A 21572-nucleotide genomic window follows, 5' to 3' on the forward strand; every position below is an offset into this window, starting at 1 on the left:
TTCTTATGTAACTCTATTGACACTTTTTGAAGATGTTAAGGTTCTGAAGGGACACTTGCTAGAATGTTAGCACTTCATCATTATATAGTCCCTTAAACAAATTAGCACAAACAAATTGTACTTTTCTGGATTTCTCTTGATTCTTGTACTAGCATTTTAAAGTCCCTACTCGGCTCTGGTCTCTCACCAGAAAGGTCTGAAAATCCTCTCTTGTAGAGGGTCAGTATTGAATAAGTTCATGAAAAGGAAGAGTCTGGTCCAGGTATTATTTGAGACCTCTTCTTACTCCCACCCCAATAGGAGGAAACATCTTTTCAGGGTAAATTATTCTTGGTTCCAAGTCTCTATGCTTTGTCTTTTGTATTACTGTATTCTAAGATCTCTACTCTTTTATAAGAGTCTTGGTCTTGTTTTATCCTGATTATGAATTCTTAGTTCTTAAATGCTTTCTTTCTAGCTGCTTGCCATAAGTTTTCTTTGGTCTGGAAGCTCTGGATTTGGGGTATGACATTCCTAAGATTTCTCCTTTTGAAGTTTTTTTTTTTTTTCAGGATATCTGGTGGATTCTTTTTATTTTTGCTTTGCCTTTTGATTCTAATGAAACTGTCATTCATTTGTCACTTCTTGAAATAAGGTCTAGGTTTTTTTATTGCAGTTTGGGGAAATCTGAAATTAATACTCTGACCTGTTTTCTTGGTTATTTTTAATAGCATATACCTTAAAATTTCTTCTACTTTTATTTTGTTCTAATTTTTTCATTGTCCCATGGAATAATTGATTTCTGTTTGATCTGTTCTAATTTTCAGAGAATGCATTTCTTGGGTAAAACTGATCACTCTCTGTTAAAAGTTATTTATTCTTCCAATTCTTTCCTCCTGAGATTTTATTTCATTTTTAAATTTTTTACTTCATTTCTTTTAGGTATTTTTGTAGTCTTTATGGAAAATGCATTTTTTCCTTTCAGTCTCTGCTTGCAGTTGTGGAATTATTCATTCTCTCTCTCTCTCTCTCTTTCTCTCTCTCTTTTTCTTTCTCTGTCTCTCTCCCTCTCAATATTCCTGGATAGCTTTTTTTTTTTTTTTGGAAAAATTCCATGTAACAATTTTAATTCATAATTTTACAATTCACTAGAAAATCTCAGCATTCTTTACTCAACTTTGCACTTTCAGAGTCTTTATGAAGAAGAAAGCCTATTAAAGAATTGTGAAAGATGAAAAACAAAAATGGATGATTAGCAGGGAATTCTTCCTTTGGCATCAACAGAGGCCAGGGCAACTGCTGCTTCATTCACTTTTACTAAAGACTTGTAGACAATCTTATATAGAAAGCTATCTCTGGTTCTTTGCATTCCAAATGGGATTAGCCTTACAACTGATACAGAGCTCTGACAGACTCTGTTAAATCTGAGTTGAGGTTATAGGTGTTTTCCAGCCTGAATTTGGGCCAACATACATGAACATCACTGGAATTCAGATTTTCAGATAGTTCTTTCAACCTTTCTAGACTGAGCTGCTTTTTAATCTCTTTCAGGCCAGTAGAGTCATCCTCAATATTATCTGTCAACAAAATGATTATGCTCAGTTCCTTGCCCTTGCAAGGAAGTTGTAACAAAAACTCAACACTTGAGACTCCCAATGTAACCACAGGGCAGCTTCTTCTGATATATCATTTTCACCGATTTTTTTCCTTCTTTCTTGTTTAATCTAAATGATGCATCAATATAAATACTTGATCAAATTTCTTTTCCATCCTTTAAAATACATGGAATTCACCAACACAAGTTCAGCCAGACTAAGAACTGCATCTCAAGACAACAGCTCTGGAATTAAACCTTCTATTTACCTACTATCACTTACTTACTATTAACTATTGGTTAACCTCCTTCCTTGCATCTTCTGAAGCCTGCTGAAAGTCATCAGTGGCCAAGTCAGCTTCTGGAGAAAAGTCAAGAATTCTGGAAGAATATTGTAAATTTTCTCTCCAAATAATCAGCAAATGTCAGAAGTAGGAAGCTATTTGTTTGTTAATACTAATCTTTAGGTTCTGAAATCTTGAATGAATTTTACCAATATTATGAAAGTGAAAGATGTGTAATATTTTTGCAACTGTGCTATCTCTGGATTTCTAAAATGCCATGGACAGAGCTAGAAAAAAGCAAAATGGAGAGATTTGTTTTGGGATAGATTTTTCAAAACTTCATAATCATACATATTTTATTTTATGCATTTAAAAATATTTTTCTGAGATGAGCCCCACAGATTTCACCAGATCTCTAAAGGTATTTATGATATAAAAAGGTTAAGAATTCCTGCCTTGAAGTGTCATCATCATATAAATTTTGAACATATATTTGCATCAATTTATATTACTTCCTAGGCTTCTCCAAATTTCCCTATTTCATGTTTTTCACAATAATATTCCATTACGTTCACATGCAATAATTTGATCAATCATTCCATTTAATAGACATCATTCTCTTAACACTTCTTGATTGCAAGGAATAGTGCTGCTATAAATATTCTGGATTATTTTCCAGGGTCTTTGCTCTCTTTGGAGTTTCTTCATCACAGGTTTACTGACTTTTGGAAGATAGTCACAAATTACTTTCCAAAATTATTGAATCCCTTTATATTCATTGATGACACTAGAAAGAACAGTTTCTATAGAATGGTATAAAATTATAAAGGGTTGAGAAGCGAATAGATGAAGACAAAGTGGAGGCATAGAATAGAGACAACTTTTAATAGAAGTTTGTCCAGGAATAATAGCCATTTAGATTAGCAAGGTCAAGGAAACATTTCTTTTTAGAACTGGAAGGAACTAAGAATGTTAGTACACAAAGGGGGAAAAGTGAATGACAAAATAGAGATTGAAGATCGTAGAATCTTAGACTTAAAAATAATTTCAGGGGTTATCTAGTTAACATACAGGTATTTGCACAGTTGTGCAAATGTCCTCAATTAGGCACCGGCCCTTCAGTTAAGACTTACAGAAAGGAGGAATTTACTATCTTCCAAGGCAACTTGTGCCACTTATGGATAAGTATAATTGCTAGAAAACTTTTCCTGACATCTGTATCTTCTTGTTCTTCTCTCTGGAACAAAGCAAAACAAGTTTAATTCATTTCCAAAGGATAACCCTAAATATTAGAAGAAAGCGCGCATTTCATTCCTAAGTCTTCTCTTCTACAGTGCCCAAATCCCCAAATCTTACTTAGAGACAGTGGAAAAAGTATTGGATCTATAGCCTAGAGAACTTGGGTTCAAATTCCACCATTAACATTTAACCACCTATGTGACTTTGAGCAAATCCCTTAATTTCCCTGAGCTTTAGATAGATTTTTTTCATCTGTAAAATAAAAGGGGAGAATCAGATGGCTTGCTGTCTTGAAGAATGGGGAGAAGGAGAAAAATTTGGAACACAAGGTTTTCTATGGTGAATGTTGAAAATTATCTTTGCATGCATTTAGAAAAATAAAATGTCATTTAAAAATAAAAATAAACAAAATAAAAAGGGAGAGTCGAATACTTTTCTATTGTAACATGCATCAGAAATTACATATTGACCTTGTCCAAATTCTCTCTCCACCCCAAGCAAACAAACAAACCATGGTTCTACGAAAGAAAATCTGGATGCATCTGCATGCATACATAGGTGTATGTATGTGTGTCTAATGGGAACTATGGAAGGGAGGGAAAAAAAGAAAGTTACATGATAATTTTGTTATATATTTAAAAGGAATAGCAAGTTGCACATAATAGATCTACAATTTCAGGTGCAATCCTCTTTTTTTTCTATTCCACTTTGTTATGAAAATATTTGTTTTTATTTCTTAAGTTCAGAATTTAAAAAACAACATAAGCCTCAATCTGCACACTGAGTCTATCATCTCTCTTTCTGTTTCATCATGGTTCCTTTGGAGCTGTAGTTGGTTCTTGTATTTGATAAAAATTCCCAACTCTGCCAAAGTTGTTTATCTTTATAATATTTTTATCATTACATAAAAAATTCCCCTGTTTTCAATCACTTCACTCATCATCATATTCAAAGTCTTCCCAGGTTTCTCTGAGACTATTCCCTTCATCATGTCTTATAGCACAATAGCCTTCCATCATAGTTCTCTACCCTGACTTGTACAGCCATTCCCCAATTGATGGACACCACCTCAATTTCTAATTCTTTAAGACTGCAAAAAAGAACTGTTACAAATATTTGTCTACATCCTTGATTAGAGTTTATTTCCCTGAGGATGATATCCTCCCTTAATTTACTCTCCCATTTATCTTCAAGAAAGTTGGATTTGATGACTTTTCAGTTTCCTTTCAGCTTCATATCTGTGATCTCTGCATCATGTTGATTTTCTCCCCCACTCACCTTTCTGATCTCTTCCTCAAGGATTTCTTTTCCCTTCTGGTTTTCCAACAAACTGCCTTCTCTCCAATCTACCTTCCCAAGCAGCAATGCTTCTCCCCAAAGATGAGGAATAATCTCTGTGCTACTCCCTCTGGTGGAGTGAAAAGATAATGAGACTCCAAAGCTCATAATTGCACTAGATAATCCCCAATGAACCTATCAAAGATATCATACGTTTAGATTTGAAAATCCTTAGAGGTCATCTTGTCCAACTTTCTCATTTCATAAAGAGCAGATGGTAAATGATTTGCCCAAGATCACATAGGTGAAAAGGAAGTGGCAGTATCATGATTTGAATCTCGTTCCTGACTCCTGATCTTTGTGTTCTGTATCAAATGGCCTTTCTCCTTTAGGAGGATTTCAATTCTATTCCATCCCCCTCTAGAAATTCCAGCAAAAAGCAATGACTGCTTTCCATATTTATTCTCTTTATTCATTGCAATGAAACTGCAGTCATATCCATTCAAGTTCTCCAGTCTGTCTACACTCAAAACTCTACTCACTTTCTGTTAAGTTGTCTGGACAATGAGGCAGCAATCACCCTGATCTGCAAAGATATTGTAGACGTCCCCAGGGTAGGGAACATTACGAATCTGACACTGAAAAGCCATTTTGAAATTCCTTCTTGTATTATTTTTACATGTTCAATTACACAGCTGATTGGAGGGGGCACATTTCAGGCTTTTTGGAACTACTTAGTGTGGTTTGGCCCCAAGCTGCAACACTAGAACACCAAAATCACTAGTTATAGCTCTGCTGGGTCTCTGCTTCTTTGATCAACCTGGTTGCCTTCTTCTATGAGGGCCTTAATGTGGGGTTCATGAACTTGTTAATGTTAAAAAAATATTTTGATAACTCTATTTCAACATAATATTAATCCTATATATGGGGTTTTATGCATTTACATTATACAGAGGAGTCCATTGGTTTCACTGGACCAAAGGGGTTCAAGACACTATAAAGCTTAAGAACCTTTGTTCTTTGTGTATAATTTTTATTAAATTACTTGTCTTCTCAATGTGAAGGGAGAAAGAGACAATTTGAAATTCAAAATTAAAAAAAAGAATGTTAAAATTGTTTTTACACATAATTGGAGAAAAATAAAATAGTAAATTATTAAAAAGAAGAAGCTTTGTTCTACTCTCCAGTCTGTTAGAATCCTTGCTGAAATGTGTTCAAAAGTAAACTTCTAAACTTCCAGACATGGAGGGTAGAACACTGTTGCATTATTCTCTCTCAAGACTGGACACTCAAATGAAGCCCAAGATCATACTAGCCTTTTTTATGATCTTTTCTTGCTCACTATTACTCATACTGAGCAAATGGACCAAATGAGATAATAAGTATCTTAGCATGATACTTGGCACCCAACAGGCACTATATGGATGCTTAATCTCTCCCTTATAATCTACTATAACAGTGATGTGCTGCTAAATGTTTAACAACCAGCTCTAAGTAGGAGGAGGGCATGTACTCATGATGTCCCCTTAGATTCAATCTGCATTTTTAACGTTTTCTCTACCATTTAAGTCTGGACAACTAATAAATAATAAATTGTTTCTGAGGTATAAATGCTCATCCAAAAAATCTAATAATTGACTCTTCTGTGCCAGTTTGAACTGGCTCTGGCACATCACCAGATACAACCCTATGCTTTTTTTGGAATGAACATGAGAGAGTTCTATGAGAAGGAAGTGAATGAGGAGGGGACGACTTATGGATCTGAATCATGGAAGAGAAGAAAGAGGGGATACAGAATAGGAAAACCAATGACTATCGCAAAGCAAAATGCTCAGAACATTGGCACAAGATAAACACTAGCAATTACCTCAAGCTTCTATGCTATCTTTTCCATTTTTTCCACTTTTATCTCCTATAATTTCAATCAAGGGTCTCCACATTGAAAGTTCTTCTGCTTCTTCTTCCCCTTCTTCTCCTTTCCTTTCTCCTTCCCCTTCCCCTTTTTCTTCTCCTTCTCCTTCTTCCTCTTCCTCTTCTTCTTCTTCTTCCTCCTCCTCCTCTTCCTCTTCCTCTTTCTCTTCTTCTTCTTCTTCTTCCTCCTCCTCCTCTTCCTCTTCCTCTTCTTCTTCTTCTTCAACTGTTCTAGGCATTCATTGACTAATGATGTTATCTTCAAAGCCATCTTTTGTTATGGGCCAGAACTTGAAACAAGGTACTAAGTCAATGGAATTGATAGGCAGTAGTTTATCTAATTTAGCCTGGTGCTTAACAGTTCTCTAGTTCAGTACATGTCCTTAGTCCTTACTATAGTTCCACAAGATTCACACCTATGATGAGAGAGGACATAAGCTCGGACAAACTCAGCCAGAAGGAGAACTAGGGAAAACAGAGAAGTGGTGTCAGTCCTCCTGCCTCCCCCACAGTAACCAAGACACATTCAGGAGGACCTCAAGAAGCTGGCAGAGGCAGAGAACACAAAGGACTGGCAGCAGGAGCCAAGGAAAGAGATAGGTCTCTAAGAAAGCTAACTGGGCCCAGGAAAAGAGACAAGACTTGGAAAGAGACAATAAAGGATTGGACTTTAACTCCTGGCTGCATTTGAAGTGATTATTACTTTGAACTGAAACTAAGGCTGCCTCCAGAAGCCCCCCAAGAAACCTGCTCCCGGAGAACATTACATTTTAGAGAAGAACATTACAATCTTTAAAAAGGATGTTCCTATTTCCCCACATCGGTGTTCCTGCTTTGTCCAGGATAGGATCATGATGATGATGATAACAACCAACATTTATGTGATGCTTAGTGCTGAGCATTCTGCTAAGCATTTTATGAATATTATTTCATTTGATCCTAACAACAATACTGAAAGGTAGGTGCTATTATTGTTCTCATTTTACAGATGAGGAAACAAAGCTGTCACAGCTAATAAGTGTATGAGGCTGGATTTGAACTCAGATCTTCCTTCCTATATCCATAGTGCCATCTAATATACAGGCACTAAGACGTTAGAACTTAGAACTTAGACATTGATTTCCTTATGAGTCTCTATCCATTCTCCAGAGTTTCAACCCCTAGTAATTGTCAGGGCAGCAGCTCCATTGACAGAAGTTTGAGGGGAATGGGATAAAGGTTTGGATGTCAGTATCTCATTTTAAGGGAGTGTATAAGCTCATGGAGAGAAAGGTTGGAGAGAGAACAGAGAAGGTTAGGGACGGAATCTTCAGGAGCACCCACAGATCAGGAGGCAAGAGTGAGAGACCAATCAGACAGGTTAGACATAGCTGGCATTTAAAGCCTTCTACAAAATAATCTTTCCGGGCTCCTTTTCCATTTTCTCCTCGGCGCTTTTTAAAATTTAGATTGGGCTGCTAACTATTCCCCATCCAAGAGATTTCATCTCCTTCCTGTCTGCCTTGCCAGATGATGGTCCACTTCTACTATGCATCCTTTCAGGTCTTTTAGAATCATTAGCTTCCTTCAAGGATAATTCAATAGAAGGCCTTTCCTGATTCCCTCAGTCATTAATTCCCTCTTCCTCTTCAAATTATTTTGTGTTACTTTGAATATATTTTGAAAATACTTACTTGCACATACATTACACCTGAAACACCCCATAAGTCAGGGCCTACTTAATTTCGATATTGTATCTCTAGTACCTAGCACAGTGCTTTGTACATAGTAGACATTTAATATGTCTTTGTTGGATTGAATTAAATTTAATTGAATTGAGGGAAAGTCATGTCTGGAAATCCTAGGGGAAGAATTCAAGAAGGGGCTGACCCACAGTGCTGAATGCCGAGGGAGTTCTCAAGGAGGAAGAAAATTAACCTGTGGTGAACTTTTTGAATGTGTATAGGGTGTGGCAGGAGCCCAACTGCAGAATGGAGAAAAGAGAGGGGAATTTGGAGATGTTTGGCTATAAAAAGGAAATCGAATGAAACACAAAGGAGCTGCGGGTGTGGAGGACTGTGGGAAATATGACAGTCAGGCCTTCTTCTGTCCCAGGATTTGGAGGTGTGGGGACCCAGACAAATGGGGTTGATGTCTTTGGTGCTGCAGGAAGAACTACTGGGGGGCAGAGTTGGGGGAGGGGAAACCTGGGAGATGATCCTGGCCTCCCTCAGCAATCAAACTGAAGGACAAAGCAATAAAGACGAGTAATATACAGGGTCCCCTTCCCAGCCTGTCTTCCCCACCTGGGTCACTGGGGGCCATATAGCAATAAGTCCAAATCCCATAAGAAGGCTCTGGGGAGACCCCCCCCCCATTGCCACTATAGAGCAAGAGGGTTTTACACTGAGCATGCAGGAAATAAGACTAAGCCCTAGGAAACAATAAAAGAGCATCTCCACCTCCCTCTTGCCACCCCTTCTGTGCCTGATGTCTTAATCCTGGGAGGCTCTGTTCTGGCTTTCCCTGAATCTTCCCACCACCCCCACACTGGTTCCCCAGATAAAAGGGGGCCTCCTAGCACTGAACTATGAGGAGTAAACAACACTAGGGGCACCTGAAAAAGGACTCTCTCACTAGCATATGTGCAAATACAACCATTCATGTATTCATACACAAACAGCCTCATACATAGTGGGGAGCACCATGGTACCATAGAAAATTCAATGACCCTGAAATCAGGGGAGCTGGGCTCAAATCTCTTCTCCAACCCTCACCACCTGGGAAATTTTAGGAAAATTATTTATCCTTCTCCAGAGCTATGATTCATTAGTATAAGGAATTTCCAGTAAGAAAACTCTCTTCACTAATGCAGACTAAAGACTTCTCTGCAACTTACAATCTTATAGATTTGCCTAATAGCATGAAGAAGTTCTATGATTTCTTCTGGATGACATAGCCAGGATGTGTCAGAGTTCAGAATTGAACCAGATTTCTCTGGCATGATTGCCTGTTCTCCATCCACCATACCAGGCTGTCTCTCTATCTCATTGTGAATCATCATTATTAGATATATTGACTGAATGAATAAATCCACATTCAGCATCTACTATTTGCCCATTTGCTCTATAGTGGCAGTGGGGTGTCTTCTCAGGGCCTTCTTATGAGATCTGGACTTATAGCTTCCAAATGATATATGGAGAATAAAAGGATTTATATGAAATGTTCTTGTCCCACAAAACTTCCTATCTTGTTGAAGAAAAAGGATAATACTCAGAAGAGAAAGGAGATATTTCAGTTTGGAAAATAGGAATTCAAGAATTTTCCATAGGTGGGATTTAGTGGGAGTGGAAAGTGTGAATAAGGACATTTCTAAGAGGAGAGTTGGGAAAGGGAAACAATGAGAGGTGGGATTGGGAAGGGAGGTTGGGACCAGAAAGTGGATCAGCTTAGATGACAGGCTTACTCTGGGAATGAGGAGGAGATCAGATTCTTGGATAAGGAGGTGATATAAACTGGAATCTGAGAAAGTAAGATGGAACACACATTTTCACATTGCAGTTTCTGCCCTGAGACATCTATTTACAAAAAACTAACACTGTGAAATAATTCCTTTCAGAACTTTTTGCAAACAGACCAAGGATGGGGAAGATCCCAGATCTTCAGGGCCAGACATACCCAAGCCCCAGTCCTGAAAGCTGCCTTTGTCCTCCCACCACCACCACTTCTACTGCCTGGGAACAAGGTCGGGAACTGGGGGAGGGGAAGAAAGGAAAAGGAGGGCAGGGACTGGAACTGAACTGGACCAAAGAAAGAGAAAATGCCAGGATGACGGCATCATGGAGACCAGCCAAGGACAAGGTGTGGTCCCGATGGGACAGAAAGAACTTTTTGAATTTGTTTCACTTCCTTCAAAGTAGAGGAAGCCTGGACATAGCATCAGTCAATTAACCAATCGATCAGTAAGGATTTATAAAGCACTTACTATGTGCCAGGAACTGCACCAAATGTATCTAGCAGGATGTGTGAAGCTGCGTGTGTTTCCATAGGGATTTGTTTCTATCTGTTTGTCCTTAGGCAGGGAGTATCATGACCAGAATTATCCAAATCAGTCAACTGCTTATTCAATTAGTCAAGAAGCATTCATTGATCACTATACACTGTTCCAGGGACTGGTCCACAAAAACGTGAAGAAAACAGCAGCTGCCTTCAAGGCATTGCATCTTATAAGTAGGAAACACTGTGTACATAGATTAGTAAATACAAAATATTTGGCAACTAAATGCAAAGCAATCTGGAACAAAATACAAAAGAGGTGTGGGGGTGGGGCAAGGATTAGAAAGAGATTCCTAGAGAAAATGGCTCTTGATTTGATCCTGGAAAAGAACTAAGGATTCCCAGAGGCTGACAGGAGAAGGAGAGTGTTGTAGACATAGGGGTGGGAGTGAGGGATGCAAGGGGATGGAAAGTAAGTCAGTTTAACTAGAATATAGAGGGTTCATGAAGAGGAGTCAGGTGAAATCAATATGAAAACCAGATTGAAGCCAGATTGTAAAGGAGCATGGTTTGCCAAGGGAAAATGAATAGTTTGTGTTTTATCTTATGGACATTAGGGAGCCAGTGAAGTTTCTTGAACTGGGGAGTGTCATGGTCAAAACTATGAAAGAAAAGAAAGGAAGGCTACCCTCTCTGTCCAAACTTTTTAGTTCAAACCCCCAAAAATGAAGACAATGTCATTTGAGTAATAGTGTTTAAGAGTATAACTCCTCCCTACCATCCCAGTAGAGACCTCCTTTAAGATCCTACTTTAAAAGAATCCTCTTTTTTTTATTATAGCTTTTTATTTACAAGATATATGTCAATTTTCAGCATTTACAGTTGCACATCCTTTTGTTCCAACTTTTTCCCTCCTTTTCCCTACCCCTTCCCCAAGATGGCAGATTGACCAATACATGTTAAATATGTTAAAGTATAAGTTAAATACAATATAAGTATACATGTCCATACAGTTATTTTGCTGCACAAAAAGAATTGGACTTTGAAATAGTGTACAATTAATCTGTGAAGGAAATCAAAAATGCAGGCGGACAAAGATAGTGGGATTGGGAATTCAATGTAATGGTTCATAGTCATCTCCCAGAGTTCTTTTGCTGGGTATAGCTGGTTCAGTTCATTACAGCTCCATTGGAGCTGATTTGGTTCATCTCATTGCTGAAGATGGCCATGTCTATCAGAGTTGATCACCATATAGTATTGTTGTTGAAGTATATAATGATCTCCTGGTCTTGCTCACTTCACTCAGCATCAGTTCATGTAAGTCTCTCCAGGCCTTTCTGAAATCATCCTGCTGGTCATTTCTTATAGAACAATAATATTCCATAATATTCATATACCATAATTTATTCAAGCATCCACTCAGTTTCCAGTTTCTGGACACTACAAAGAGAGCTGCCACAAACATTCTTGCACATACAGGTCCTTTTCCCTTCTTTAAAATCTCTTTGGGATAAAAATAATCCTGTTAAAAAAAACCTATCAGTTTCAGAGAAATTCTCAAAATGGAAACCAATGAAACTAGACCCCTTCTCCCTGGGTGGGGGGAAAAAAGATCTTGTCCCTAAAAGAGACCCTGCCTAGGTAGCATTCGAAATGCCTGTGCCTCTTTTCAAGACTGGGGCTATTTTGTGAATAATTTACTTGGGGCCATCTGGTCTTCATAACAGAGTTTGGAGGGGTGGGAAGAATTGAATATAACTAAAACAAATTAGGGATTTAGGGAACCTCAAATAGCCTCAAAGAAAGGTTAGGTGGGACAGGATGAGTAGTGTTGCTGAAACACTGATGAAGAAGCCACTGACGGTTTTCTAAGGCTTCTAGTTCTAGTCAGTGTGTGTGTGTGTGTGTGTGTGTGTGTGTGTGTGTGTGTGTGTGTGTGTTGGGGGTGGGAGCTAGGACGGAAATGCCAGCCTATGCTAGCTCTAGGGAAACTCCATTCCTTTACTGTGATTCATGGAGAGAATCTAATGGGAGAATTAAAAGTGAGGAATATCAACTAGGGTTGGGGGAAGGAGGGGTGGAAGGCATCGAAGGGGTAGGATACAAACCTCCATTCCTGATCCCTGCAGACAGCTGCTAGAACATGGGAATATCTTAAGAGGAAAGGACAGTTTGCAAGCAATATTCCTAGCATGGCCGCCACCAAGCCCGGATTCCAACATCGGCAGCTGTACCTCCAGGAACTGTGACACAGGCCAGGTTCTCCTTCCTCAGGTATGAATTAATTTGTTATCTTTGTAGGTGGTACGGTGGATAGAGTGCTAATCTGGAATCAGGAAGACCAGAGTTCAAATTCAGCCTCAGATGGACATTTACTAAGTGTGTGACTGGGATCACTTAATCTTTCTGTCTCAGTTTCTTCATCCATAAATGAGGATAAACAAACAGCACCCAGGATTGTTGTATCAAATGTGATATTTGTAAAACACTCAGCACAATGCTGTGCATATCCAGGGGTCCTCAAACTTTTTAAATAGGAAGCCAGTTCACTGTCCCTCAGACTGTTGGAGGGACAGACTATAGTAAAAACAAAAACTTTGTTTTGTGGGTCTTTAAATAAAGAAACCTCATAGCCCTGGATGAGGGGGTTAAACGTCCTCAGCTACCGCATCTGGCCCGCGCGCCGTAGTTTGAGGACCTCTGTATAGGCATTATATCAATATTAGCTATTATCATAATTATTCTTTATAGCATATCCCCAGATTGGGTCCATCCTAGAACAAAATGGAGCTTTCCCAGGCCACAGTTTTCAAAACTCTGTTGTACTTTCCCCTTAGATAAAAATTCCTCATTTCTCCAACATTCAAGATTTAAATGAAGGTTCTTAGGAGTTAGGGTTGAGCTATGCTCATCAAGCAAATCCTGAGTCCATGGAGGGACACATTCTTTCTCTTCTCCCAAAACTGTAGAGTTTTTTTTTTCCCCTCAACTTTGGAGGGAGGGACTCAGAAATGGAAAAGATGGGCCTTTCTGCCTATATTGATTACAGTTCAAATTCCTTGTCCTAATTCCATTTCTGGACCAGTCCCCAAAGAGAAGGGACTATCCCATGTTCAGATCAAACCCCTTTCCCCTGTCATTTCCTTTTAGGCAACATAGAATCAAGTTCTGTTAAGGAGAAGATATCTGAATACTAGGACTGAGGCCTACATGGAACCTTTGCAGAGATTGCTTCAGAGACATCAGTTTCCCTTTTCCCTCCTCTTTTGTCTTTTGGTGAAGTAGGGAGACCAGACTTGTGCTTTCACTGGTTTAGAGAACTTCTAGGGAATAAACACTTGATGACTAATGCTGCTCTGCAGGACTTGCTTTGCAATGTGCAGAATTGTGTGGAGATGCTGAGAAATTAAATGACTTGCCTAGGATCACACAGTCATCATGTGTCAGAAGAGAGACATGAACCCTATTTTTTTTAATCCTGTTCCCAAATCTCTACACTACAACAGTGGCATCAAACTGAAATAGAAACAAGGGCCACCAAATTCCCTACATAAGTATCCCTGTGGTTGCATATTAACAGTTTAAAATGTAACGTTATCTGTGTTTTATTGCATTTTTTATTAATTTTGTAAAATATTACCCAATGACATTTTCTTCTGTTTCCTGTGGCACTTGGGAGTGTTGCAAGCTGAATGCAGTCTAGGGTGTTTGATATCTTCACACTCCCCCACACCAACTTCCCTTGTTAAGCTCTCAGAAATGATCAGCAATTCCAGAATCCCTCCTTGAGAGGACGATAGCTGTTGGGAGAGAAAAAAATATGGAGAGAGACAGACAGACAGAGACAGAGAAAAACAGAGAGAGAGAAAAAAAGAGACAGAGAAAGACAGAGACAAAGATGAAGAGAGAGAGAGAAAGAGACAGACAGACAGACGGAGAGACAGAGAGACAGAGAGACAGAGAGAAACCGAGAGACAGAGAGAGAGACAAAGAAAGAGACAGAGAGAGAGACACACACAGAGAAAGAGAGAAAGAGAAAGACAGAGTGACAGAGAAGAGACTAAGAGAGACAAGGACAGACACAGAGACACAGAGAGACAGAAAGAGAGAGAGAGAGAGACAGAGACAGACATTCTACTCAAAAGTTCTATTCATGTTTACCTCTACTGAGTTTTCCATTTCTCTTATCTAAGGTCTGACAGAGTCTTCCTCTCCTATCTTCTCCCCTGTTTTACTTGGAGGATCTCTGAACATCGAGGATGCTCTCTGGATATTGGTGAGTACTGCTCTTTCCCTCTTCTGCTTAGTCAGATTCCATCTTCTAGATGCCTGAACCTCCCCCAACTTCTTCCAAATATCTTAGCAGCTCTTCATTCTACTATTACTTTGGTCCAAGAGACAAGGCCAAAGGACTGGGGATTTAGAACCAGGAAGACCTTGGAGGCCATAAGTCCAATTCCCTCATTTTCTAGGCCCCTTCCTGGACAGGCTGCAGAGTGATCTCCCAAATGCACAGCTCTAATAATAGTCCTTCACTATTCAAACACTTCTAATAGCTCCCCATTGCCTACTGACTGACTAAAGCCAATATTTCTTGGCCTGCCATATCAAGTCCTCTATGAAACTGGCCTTAACCCATGTGCACAATCTTAGCTCCCATTTTAGGTGTGTAATTGAGTATCTCAGAGGATATAAGGAGGAGAGATGATGTATCTCATTTTACAGAAGAAACTGAGGCCCCAAAAGATTAAGTGGCTTATTTAAGATAGTGATAGTGATAAGATTTGATTCCAGAACCTCTGAGTCAGGAATCAATCCTCTTTCTCTTGTTGGGGAAAATACCCTTATTTGAAGTCAGCTAGCAAGCACTTAGATAGCACAGCGGGTAAAGTATTGAACCTGGAGACAGAAAGACCTGAACTCAAAGGTGACTGAGTAACTCAGGCAAGTTATTTAAACTCTTTCTTTTTCAACATTCCTGTCTGCAAAATAGAGGGATTTTTCTTTGTCTTTCTGTTTCTGTCTCTATCTCTCTGCCTCTGGCTCTGGCTCTGTCTCTCTCTCTCTTTTCCTCTCTCAACATATTTCTTTTCTCTTCCCACATTGACACCCACATAAGGCAGGCTCCCTTCCTTCTTTTTCTATCTATCTGCCTCCTTCAGCTATTGGACATGCTCAATGGATCTAATCTCTATGTAGCTGAGATACTCAAGTCATCGGTAAGGAATCATATATCCTCACTCCCTTATCTCTAGGAGTCACCTTGGCACAGACTTAACTCAATTTCAATCCCACCTTGCACCAATCATCAGGTCTGAAAAGAGTCAATATGGAATAATGAAAGATTTAAATTCAGAATATCTAGTATCAATCAAATCAAGTTGTTATGATCATTCATTCATTAATCAACCCTAGAAATTCCCTTTACTTTCTATATGGAAGGAGTATATCTATCTGTCTCTGTCTATCCATCTTCCTATCTATCTATAAATCCATCCACCTATCTATCTCTGTCTGTATGTCTATTTATCCATTTATCTCTATTTCTGTTTATGTATTCACCTATCTATCTATCTATCCATCTAAAGGAAGAGAGAGAAAGAGAGAAAGAGATTGGGGAAAGAATATTCACCTCAATGAAACTTTGGATCTTGGTGATGTAGTAATATATAGAATTGGAAACAAGAAGACCTGTTCAAATTCCTGAGACTTAATAGTTGTGTGATCATATTCAGGCACTTAATTTGTCTCATCTTCAGTTTCCTTAGCTATAAAATGGAGTTAACAATAGCACCAACATCACAAGGCTACCATGAGAATTACATGAGATTACATCTATAAAGCATTTTCTAACTTAAAACTATCCATGCTGATCATCATTGGTATTACTAGAAATATTGAAGTATGATATTTGAGAGGCAACATGACAAAGTAAAGAGAGTTTACATTGGAGACAGAAAGACCACCTCTGACCCATAATGATCATGTGACCCTAACTTTTAGGGTTTCGAATGATTTTCTAAGATGATAGAGACAAGATGGATAGATAGTATCATGGAAACAATAAGTATGAATTCAGACAGATTTCTATAGATAGTGGAGTTTATAAGGGCTGGAGCTGATATAGTCCACGGAGTCATGAAAGAAGATATAACAATATTGCTGAAGAACAGGTGTTAATCAGCATTGGTAAAGAGAGTTTCCTCCTAAGGAAATCACATGTCCACCCCCACCCCAAAACTCACAAATTTTGTCTACCTGTCCATCTTTCCATCCATCCATCCGTCCATCCATCCTCTCTGTCTGCCTGACTATCTTCCTAAATCATAGGAGATTCTTTTAAAAATAAAAACATTGTGAACAAAATGCAACAAAGTGAGTTGTTACTGTTGCTGCCACAGATGCTATTTCAAAGCTCAGTCATCATATCAGGTCAATCCAAATGCTACTTCCTTGACTGAGAAACACCTGGAACTCTGAATTTTCAGAGCAGACTAGAATGATATTGCAAATCCTGAGTTTGCAGAATGATTGGGATTTTCCCCTGCATCAAGTTGTAGGAACTATTGTCTTCCCTAAGATTCTCATTCCTTGGGTGTCTTCTATATACATAATTACTGGAAAAACCACTGGATTGGGAATCAGAAGATGAGTGCTAGTCCCTAGTTGCCACTAACTAAAATGTGTACCTTACACAAGTCATGTCCTCTCTATGAACCTCAGTTTTTTTGTCATTATGATGAAGAATTAGATGCATTAGTCTCTGAGCTCCTTCCCAGTCTGTACACTCTATAGTTTGATGATTTCAAAATCCCATTTCTACAGGTTTACCATTTCCCAGATATCCACACATAGAATAGCAATTACATGAAATTTTTCCCAAAGGAAAGAAGATGATCCCTCATAGCTTGTCTTTTTATACCCCAGTCTTCTGTGCTCCCCAAATTGAAGAGCCAAAAAAAAAGTAACATCAGTAGGTACTAACTTGCTCCTCTCTTCTACTTGGGTCATACCCAGCTCTTTAAAAAAAAAAAAGTCTCTAATGTGTATCTGGACACATGTATACAGGGTCACTTGGCTGAAACCTCTGTCCTTTCAGCCAGGGTATCCAGCCTGAGGCAAAAGGATGACTCCAGATGGGTTTCTCTGATCATCACACTTAGTTCACCTTCCCTGGGCTTTCAGAACAACTGACTTCCAAACTATAGCCCTAGTCAACAAATGTTCAAATGTGGCTTCAGAGAAAAGCAATTGGTTTTTAGGAGAATGTTAGATTAAAATTAGCTTAGGAGAATGTTATTTATTTACTATCCAACGTACAAAAAAATCCCCCTCACTATCTAGGTTGAGAATTTCTTCCTTCTCCCTGGAATTTACTTGGAATCTTACTTCCCAAATACTATTTAAATCAGTTTTAGACTGGCTCTACTCAACATCAACTGGTCATGAAGATCTGAGAAGTCTTCCTACCTGGAGAACCCTTATTAGCCACTTCTCTTAGCCCATTCTCCCATTTCTAAAGTAGAGAACAGGGTACATCAATCCACAAGTATTTATTAAGCAAACTTGCTATGTGCCAGGAACTTTTAAGCACTGGGGATACAAAGAAAAAGGAAAAAATTGTCCCTACCCTCAAGAAACTTGCATTTCAACAGAAAAGACCTAAAGGGCATAGATAACAGCAAGGCATAGGGGAGAAGACAAATCAGTCTGCAAGTAGAAAAGAGCAGACAGTAAGACCTCAAGAGAGCTGTGCTCTAAGTTAAGGGCAGCAGAAGAGGTAAGTCCAGTGCTCCCTGAAAACTAATTAAATAAAGGGAGGAGGGACACATTCAAAGTCAATTTCTGGTCCATTAATTGGAAAGGTTTCACAGCAAGTCCTGCTTCTGTATATTAGTCCATGTATGTACACACACACACAGATTTTCCTCATTTCCTAAGTATAAATTTTCACTCATTCAACAAGCATTTTTTATGCACTTACTACGTGTAAAGCCTTGTCTTCCACTAAGCTGTGGCAGAGATAGAAATGAATATGGCATAGGCTTTGCCCTCAAAGAACTCACATTGTAGTTGACAATGAACTAAATGAATAAAAAGGCACTAAATGCTTACTTTAAGTCAAGTGCTGGAGATATATTTTTTTTTTAATTGAGAGAGTCCCTATCCTCAAAGATTGGGTATTCTAAAAGGGGAAGACAAAATATATAAAGTAGTAATGGTCAGGAAGAGGGTATTTGGATATTTTGGTTTGGGAAGTCACAGGGATGGTGATAAAAACCCAAGGCGAATTGATTGACATATGATCTCTCCAATGGCAATATTAATTTGATTGGAGACTGGTAGAGGGGATGAGGGAGAAAGGAATGAGAGAAGGTCCAAAAGATATAAGGAGTTAAAGATCAAAAAGTTAATCAGCAAGCAAATCTGATGGCAAAATGTCAGAGTAAGGTGGTAAGCACCCCTAATCAGGGCTTCTCTTACCGATATTCATTCATTTCAATCATATTCAACTCTTTCTGAACCCAACTGGGGTTTTGTTGGTTAAGGTACTATAGTAGTTTGCCATTTCTTTCTCCATTTTACAGATGAGGAAATTGAGGCAAACAAGTTTAAGTGACTTGCCCAGGATCATCCAGCTACTAAGGTCAAATTTGAATTCAGAATTTCTTGACTCCAGCTCCAGAAATCCAGAAGATGAAAAGACCCATTTACATCTGAGTAAACAGGGAAGGGTTGGGCTGGAAGACTACTTGGAGTCAATAAAGCAAAATCCAGAGGTACTTTATATATAAAATATACAAAGAGAATATATGGGCCAGTTTGGCTAGAGAATAAAGCTAATTTACAGGGGCAATCTTTATATACTGATTATTATGTAATTAGCCTTTCTGGTTTTGTCATTTAAAACATGATAGGGTTGGACTATATGATCTTTAAGAGTTCTCCCAAGCTTTAAATCTTGCAAGACACTTAGTTACATGTTTGAAGTAGGTTATAAAATTGTTAAAGTGAAGGCCCTTTAATATTAGCCCAAGGGGTCTGAATGTTATTCAATAAAAAATGGGGAACCCTTGAAGATTTTTAGACAGGGAAATGATATTATCAGAGATGTATGCTAGGGAATTCTGGCATCCTGTGTAATATGAGATCTCATCTATAAAATGAAGGGTTGGATTAACTGACCTTTCAACTTTAATTCCATAACCCTTATGATTGCCAGATGGAAATGCTGGTGGTAGAGAAACCAAGTTCTCCCTGTAGTCAAAGCAAGAGATGATGAAGGCCCAAGTTAAGGAGAGTCACTTGGGAATTTAGAGGACCATTATTGCTTGGTCCCACAAAAAATAATAATTTTATTTTTGGGTATTCTAATTTTTTTGGGGGGTATATTACACAGAAGGGGAAGACTAAGCAGCCTGGAGTGAGGGTGAGGAATTGGATTTGAGTTCTATCACAAATAATGATGAAACCCTGGACACCCCCGGGGAAAGTTGCTGGAGCGATTTTTCATCATCTAGGCAAAGAGAGCCTAAATGAACAAAACCCCAAGATAATTAGAAACCCCCCAAGTGCTCATAGAATATGAGAGCCAAAAGGGACTTTATATACTCCCTTCTCTGAACTCAGATAGATACATTGATATGTGGTATCTGACATTGATAACATATTACCTTGCATTGAGAGTTTCCTTTTCACATTTGAGTCTTATCTCCCACCCTGAACTTCCAAGGGCCAGTGGTTAGATTTGCTCCTTGGCTTATCTGCCCCCTAGCTCCTAGTCCAGGGCTGAGCACCATAAAGACCCTGAGAATCTGTTTGATTCTCAAGAATTTTTAGGGATTGCATGCTCCAGGAAGCCCCACTAACCTCATAAGAACCTCTCCTAGATTGATTGGTTGGGCATCAAGTAGGGCTCAGCTATGATTTAGAAGCACCAATTGGAGGATCCAAATTTGACTCATCTCTAATGCTTGTAATCTATGTGACAATTCACTTAGCTGTTCTGAACTCAGAGTTATTATTGGTAATGGATTGTTTTTGTTTTGTTTTCAATCCATAAGATGATGGGGTTGGAGTAAAAAAATCCCTAAGATAATTTTCATCTCTGTTTTTCACTTTTTGTTGTTCTGTCCTTCAGGACTATCAAAACCAAGTTTTCAAACTTTCCTTCTCAGGATCCCTTTATATTATTAAAAATTATAGAGGATCTGTCCAAAGAGTTTTTATGTGAGTTATATTTATTATTTGAATTAAAAACTAATTTTGGATTTGTAGATCCTCTGAAAGGGTTTTTAGAAACCTCCAACATTACCTGGACCACACTTTGAAAGCCACTGATCTAAACAATGCTGATGACCAAAGAGAAATACAGCCCTCTCTTCTATTTGCTTGCCCCATAAGCATCCTAGGATGTCTTTAGATTGCTAGGCTGGATAGGGTAAGGTAGGGTAGGAAGAGGGCTCAGATTCTATGTTTAGATGTCTAAATAGGATAATGGGTCTGAGAAAGGACCTTGATTGCACCTTTTCTCAGCATGCTAAAAAGCCTATCAATGGCCAGTTTATCAATTAAGATGTGACTTGTAGAATGGAAGGGCATTGAACTAGGAGCATGAAAAATTATAGTCATAGAATTATGGGAATTAAAGGTAGAAGGGACCATATAAATCTTTATGTGGGGCCCCTCTCCTCCATATCCTCTGGAATACTCTCCACAGGCAGCAGCTTATATCCTGAGAGCCTTCCTGAAGTTTTTTTTGACATTGCATGAATAAAATAGATTGTTCACTCCTCCCTCATTTTCAGAGGAGGATTTCAGTTCAGAAGGATTAGATGATTTTTGAGATGCTCAAAATGTCATAAATAGCAGGAGCCTAAATGGTATTCACATTCAGACTTTTGGACTCAGGTGCTCTTTGGAGACTTTCTGGTCTCAACGTGGCTGTACCATTAAGAGCCATACAACTTGGAACAAAGTCATTAGGATGTAGATGTATGTTCTAGTCCCACATCTACACCACTCATTGGCTCTATAAACTTAGACAAATCATTTAATGCCTGTGAGCTTCACTTTACTCATTTGGGAAATGGGAAAAAAAAGTCTGTTTTATTCAAGTAAGTTAAGTGATCTAGAGGAAAATTACCAGGTCTTTGGGTTGACTTCCTATGGAGGATTTACCAGAGGATGTAGGTAAGTGATCTAGAGGTTGTTGTTTGTCCTTTGTTCTCAAAGAGGACCATGACATCAGGAAGGTGATGCCATGACCTGCAAGTGAATTGGGTTTAAGTGAGGAAGGAAAGATACTAGCA

General features: G+C 38.7%; 1 long non-coding RNA gene across 1 annotated transcript; it reads left to right on the forward strand.

Annotated features, from left to right (window-relative positions):
* Nucleotides 1-9789: 9789 nt before the first annotated feature.
* LOC127551494 (uncharacterized) lies at nucleotides 9790-19109 on the forward strand. Its single transcript, XR_007951107.1, has 4 exons — nucleotides 9790-10125; nucleotides 12390-12534; nucleotides 14454-14536; nucleotides 18849-19109. It is a non-coding gene; the product is annotated as an uncharacterized LOC127551494 (long non-coding RNA).
* The last annotated feature ends 2463 nt before the right edge of the window (nucleotides 19110-21572 follow it).

Source organism: Antechinus flavipes, chromosome 2 (genome assembly GCF_016432865.1).
Source record: "Antechinus flavipes isolate AdamAnt ecotype Samford, QLD, Australia chromosome 2, AdamAnt_v2, whole genome shotgun sequence".
Taxonomy (NCBI): Eukaryota; Metazoa; Chordata; class Mammalia; order Dasyuromorphia; family Dasyuridae; genus Antechinus; species Antechinus flavipes.